The sequence below is a fragment of the Petromyzon marinus genome, chromosome 8 (genome assembly GCF_048934315.1).
Source record: "Petromyzon marinus isolate PM22_M1 ecotype Great Lakes invasive population chromosome 8, UKy_Petmar_22M1.pri1.0, whole genome shotgun sequence".
NCBI classification, from domain to species: Eukaryota; Metazoa; Chordata; class Hyperoartia; order Petromyzontiformes; family Petromyzontidae; genus Petromyzon; species Petromyzon marinus.
The window spans coordinates 4,161,402-4,167,977 of NC_133674.1; positions in this window are offsets into that span (position 1 = coordinate 4,161,402).

Consider the following 6,576-nt stretch of genomic DNA (forward strand, 5'->3'; position numbering starts at 1 on the left):
ATTCATAATAAAGGTTTTTGGGTTAGATCGCGTTTATTTATAAATGTGTCGTAACCCTCCACCACCCGACACGGCCAATCAGCAAAAAAAAAAGTGTCACGTTGACAAAAGACAAATAATTCACTACTTCAGCCCACCGGTGTGTTGAAGAGTTAATCCACATTTACAGTTTGAGTACGACGTTTCGCTGGTAAATACTTCCAGCATCATCGGGCAATTCGCCAGAATGGTAAAGCCCTCGCTTGCTCCCGGTTTTATATAGAGCAGCAGGGTGACGTCATCACTTAACTCATCAGGTGCAGTGATTAGAGGCGGAGGGGGGGGTAATGTAATTATATAATCGATTAGTAATCAGTCATTGGTTATGATTAGTAATGAGTTGTAGATTAGTAATTCTTTAAATCAAAATGTAATGTGTATTATTTAATAATACGCTTCCAGGCCGCACTAAGCCGGTAGCTGTCAGAGCGATTAAAGTTATTCTTGTTCCTCTCAATTTCAATGGATTCTCTAATTAGTCTTTGCCAGTAATAATTCGTTTTACACACCACTGCAACATTGTCAAAATCAATTGAGTGTCCTTGTTGACAAGCATGTTCTGCCACTGCCGACAGTTGTGTTTGAGATAATTTAATATTTCTCTGATGTTCTTTTAGTCTTACGCTGATGTTACATCCCGTCTGCCCAATGTAGCAGCTGCCACATGAACAATTAATCCGATATACACCTTCTGTTGATAGTTTAGGTAATGCGTCTTTAGTGCAAGATACTAGTTTTTGAATTTTGTGTACTGTACCAAATCTTACTGTAATGTTTTGCTTTTGCAAAACGCGGGCTAATTTGTCAGTTACTCCTGAGATATATGGAATTTTTATTGTTTTAACAATCTGGTCGCTTTCAGTAGTATTGCTTTGCGATCGTAATTTGGCATTCAGTGCTCTGTTAATTTGAGCATTATTGTAGCCATTCTGTCGTAGTGCGTCTTTAACGTGTTTAATCTCTCTCACTAGACTCTCACCATCTGACACCGTTTTCGCCCGATGTACGAGCGTCTTGATAAGAGAGGATTTTTGAGCTGGATGATGATGTGATTCTGCATTCAGATAGGCATCAGTGTGCGTTTGCTTTCTGTAAACGCTGTGTGTTATTTTACCGTTTAGGCCATGTCCAAGCAAAATATCTAGGAATGGGAGTGTGTTATTCACCTCCATTTCCATGGTGAACTGGATACTACACAAAGCTAGCGAATTATTATTAATAGAGAGAATACAGCACAATAGGAGTGAATTATCTTACATTTCAGAATCGCTAAAGCAGTTACACTTAGATATAAGCAATAGTGTATCTATGCATTATTGGAATATAATCGATAACATAACACAACAATCGGCTGATAATGTGTTTAAACTAACAAAAACTAACCAAATTAATAAATTTTCTAGACTACAAAATAAACAAATCCCTACTGAAAACCAAAAATGTAAAAACAAAACTGTACTGAACTTGACCAACACTGTATTAACCGGTGACATGGTCTCTATCCTTTCTAAAGGCCTTAACTTTGCCGTTACCCCAAGCACAATTCCAGTGGATGAGATAATTGCTGAGGTAGAATCAGCAGTTAGACTCCTTCCACATAATGAGGCAGAGATGACTAGACATGAGGTTGCTAAAATAATTGAGAATAGCAAAGTTCCAAAAGTAAATATTAGCTCTAACGAGGCAAAAGCCTTAAGAGAGCTGCGTGTAAATAAGGATATCCAAATCCTAGCAGCTGATAAAGGCCGCACTACTGTAGTGATGTCACGAGCCGATTATGATAATAAAATTAGAAATTTACTAGAGGAAAGTACCTACATTAAAATTAAACGAGATCCAACTAATACTTTAGAACGTAAGACCACTGCAATAATTGCAAATTCATTAATCCCTAAAAATGAGCAATACCTAATTAAGCCAAGGGCCTCAAAACCACCTAGACTCTATGGGCTACCAAAGATTCATAAAATCGGCATCCCATTACGACCCATAGTCAGTACAATTGGCTCTGCCACATATCAATTAGCAAAATATATAACCAAACAAATACAGCCCTACATCGGTAAGACATCTTCATTCATAAAAAATTCAGAACATCTTGTGAATGTGATTAAAGATATTAAACTTACTCCTGATGATATTCTGGTAAGTTTTGATGTTATTTCTCTATTCACTAAGGTTCCAGTGGACGAATCGCTTAAATTACTTGATACACTAGTAAAGAATACCGGTTTACAAAAAGATATTCCGAAACTTGCTGGCCATTGTTTAAATAACACTTACTCCTTATGGAGAGGGGATTTCTTTAAACAAAAGGAAGGAGCAGCAATGGGTTCTCCTTTATCCCCTGCTATAGCAAATTTGTACATGGAAAACTTTGAAATAAGAGCACTTGCCTCGAGCACATTAAAACCATCCTTTTGGTTTAGGTATGTGGATGACACTTTGGTTGTCTGGCCACATGGTAAAGATACACTTAATGATTTTCTAAATCATCTCAATGCACAAAACCCGGCCATCCAGTTCACCATGGAAATGGAGGTGAATAACACACTCCCATTCCTAGATATTTTGCTTGGACATGGCCTAAACGGTAAAATAACACACAGCGTTTACAGAAAGCAAACGCACACTGATGCCTATCTGAATGCAGAATCACATCATCATCCAGCTCAAAAATCCTCTCTTATCAAGACGCTCGTACATCGGGCGAAAACGGTGTCAGATGGTGAGAGTCTAGTGAGAGAGATTAAACACGTTAAAGACGCACTACGACAGAATGGCTACAATAATGCTCAAATTAACAGAGCACTGAATGCCAAATCACGATCGCAAAGCAATACTACTGAAAGCGACCAGATTGTTAAAACAATAAAAATTCCATATATCTCAGGAGTAACTGACAAATTAGCCCGCGTTTTGCAAAAGCAAAACATTACAGTAAGATTTGGTACAGTACACAAAATTCAAAAACTAGTATCTTGCACTAAAGACGCATTACCTAAACTATCAACAGAAGGTGTATATCGGATTAATTGTTCATGTGGCAGCTGCTACATTGGGCAGACGGGACGTAACATCAGCGTAAGACTAAAAGAACATCAGAGAAATATTAAATTATCTCAAACACAACTGTCGGCAGTGGCAGAACATGCTTGTCAACAAGGACACTCAATTGATTTTGACAATGTTGCAGTGGTGTGTAAAACTAATTATTACTGGCAAAGACTAATTAGAGAATCCATTGAAATTGAGAGGAACAAGAATAACTTTAATCGCTCTGACAGCTACCGGCTTAGTGCGGCCTGGAAGCGTATTATTAAATAATACACATTACATTTTGATTTAAAGAATTACTAATCTACAACTCATTACTAATCATAACCAATGACTGATTACTAATCGATTATATAATTACATTACCCCCCCCTCCGCCTCTAATCACTGCACCTGATGAGTTAAGTGATGACGTCACCCTGCTGCTCTATATAAAACCGGGAGCAAGCGAGGGCTTTACCATTCTGGCGAATTGCCCGATGATGCTGGAAGTATTTACCAGCGAAACGTCGTACTCAAACTGTAAATGTGGATTAACTCTTCAACACACCGGTGGGCTGAAGTAGTGAATTATTTGTCTTTTGTCAACGTGACACTTTTTTTTTTTGCTGATTGGCCGTGTCGGGTGGTGGAGGGTTACGACACATTTATAAATAAACGCGATCTAACCCAAAAACCTTTATTATGAATTACATTCGACCGTTTCAACGATGTAATTTTGTCATTGCAAATTAGACACACCGCAGAACCCGCTCTCTCCACAAAGGCGAATTCTTCGGTCCATTCGTCCTGAAATGTACGATACTCGTCGTCTTTTTTTCTTTTCGCCATCTTCTTCGTCGAAGGGTTAGCTTTGAGCTAATGACCGAGCAGACGCAGTCTCAGACTGATTCAAAAGGGGGCGTTTACCTGTTTTACCCAGCAACGGCAAACGTAGGCCAGTATCATCCAATTAAAATAATGGACAATTGCTCCTGCAGCCCTGAACAGGACATGCGCAGTGAAAAATCGATGGATGGATTCAAACAAGTGAGAATATTTTGTTTTATCTGCGAGCCATATGCAATCATCAAAAGAGCCACATCTGGCTCGCGAGCCATAGGTTCCCGACCCCTGGGTTAGAACAAGGATCAAATTTATCAACTCAATTAATCACTCATCCTCTCAATTATTACCATTTTCCACTCACAGTACCAGTTCACTCACTCTTGTGCATGTTGATTTACAAGCCCCTTCATTTACTTGCTTACTGCCAACTCACTCACTTGTGCACCCGCTCACTCACTCATTCACTCACCCACTCACACATGTTTATTCCAATCCACTATTCCATTGAACATAATCGTCAGACTTAACCATGTTCATGTAGAACCCATTTGTATTAATCCACTGGTTGATAAAGGCCTCTCAATGCCTCATGGATGATGAGGGTTATGTAACCATACTTAAAAACGCTGGTCAGTGTGGGTTGGTGAAGGTCGGGGAGACTGCAAAAGAAAATATATTTCTGCACTGCCCTCCAATGCTCACAATGGCTATTACACCATTTATAGCACGTGGTGGCCACCCAATGCTAGGACATCCAATCACTCCCCAAGCTAGACCCTGCTTAGCTTCTGAGACCTGATGAAATCAGGAACATAACGGGTAATCTATTCAGAGGTCAACCAATCGAATTACCTGAGTAATATCCCTCGCCCAAACATCAAAATACTATTACTCAAGCATAACCCGAACACCTGATAGGCAACCCTAACCCGTCATACCGAACACTAACCCTTAATACACAAACCCTAATACACAACCGTAACTCTAAGTTCTAAACCGTAACTGTATCACACTTGCCCGTATGGCAAACTCCAACCTCTAATTATAACTGTGAACTCTAACCCTTCACTCTATCCCCAAACACTAAAACTCAGCCTGTAGCCCATAACCACAACTTTTCACCCCTAATTATTAACAACGATCCCTGATAATTTTTAAAACGCCCGTGTCGGGCTCACTTTTCAGATGTGATGAAGACCAGGCTCACAACTGACGAGATTAACTTTACTTTTATCACCGGTTGTGCATCTTTTAAAAACTAGAATGCGAAATAATCGCGTCCAGTTGCACATTATTTAATTGTAAATGCATTTACATAATTTTGCTTTACAAACAATGTTTTCCATCAATTAAATAATTGTTGAATAACAAGACAAAATGCAGGAGTATCTGCATTATTATGAAAAAACTATTGTAACATTTACAATATTATAGAAATAAAAGAGAAAATAATAAATTGTGTCAAGCAGACGATCATACACTGTAACACGTAAATTAACAATTGGGAATTGTTTAATGATTAATGTTCACCTCTTTTGCATGCCGTTTCTATTTGAAACTAATTCTCACAACAATGTAAGAAATATCTACATCAATATTAATTCTACCGTCAAGAATCCAAAAATCACAATATCCACGACATTGTAGTTTGATTTTATAATAACATTTGTTAAAATTATATATTTAAACGTATTTGTTACAACACGTTACCATAAGCTGAGCTAAACCCCCAAACCCCTCATGCTCATGTAGTGAGTGAGACCCCCACACCCTTGAAAGCCTCAATGAAAACCCCATTAACACGCAAACAATCCTTAAACCACCCCTTTCAGGCTCACCGGTTAAATGATGTGCAGGCTGACAACTGCTGAGAATAATTTCAGTTTCATCAACAGTAGTGGAGGCTTTAATAACCACGAGGCTAAATAATCTCACGTTTATTTTAGCTTAGACAAGAAACACAGCGACCAATAAACACAGCTCTTCAATATGAATGACACGTGGTGCATGACGTCATAGATATCATGATGTCAAAGGTACCACCCACATGACTGTGACATCACAGACTGGAGACAACTACGTCATCAGCCAGGATCTGACCTGAACAGCAGACCCCTTCCTAATGTTAAATGTAATGTAACTCAGATTATTTCGGGCACAATTGTCCCAGTAATAAGAAAATGATGATTGTGTACATTTTATTCGTAATCTAGATGACTTAAGCAGGCTCGTTATCAACGTTTTGAATGGTTACACGGTTACGGTCTAAACAATGTTAGAAACAGCAATATATGAAGTGATATTCCAAGTTACGAATCTAATTGTCTTAATTTGATGGCAGACAATCCAATTACCACAATATTATGAATATTTGAGTCTAGTTTGAGGTGACAATGTAAAATTATATTTTTAAAATGGCATCTTATGAAAAAAACTATTGTAACATTTACAATATTATAGAAATAAAAGAGAAAATCATAAATTGTGTCAAGCAGATGATCATACACTGCATTACAAATTAACAATTGGGCATTGTTTAATGATTAATGTTCACCTTTTGCATGCCGTTTCTATTTGAAACTAATTTTTACATCAATAATCAGTCACATAAAACGACGATGTCAGAAATATCCACATCAATATTAATTCTAC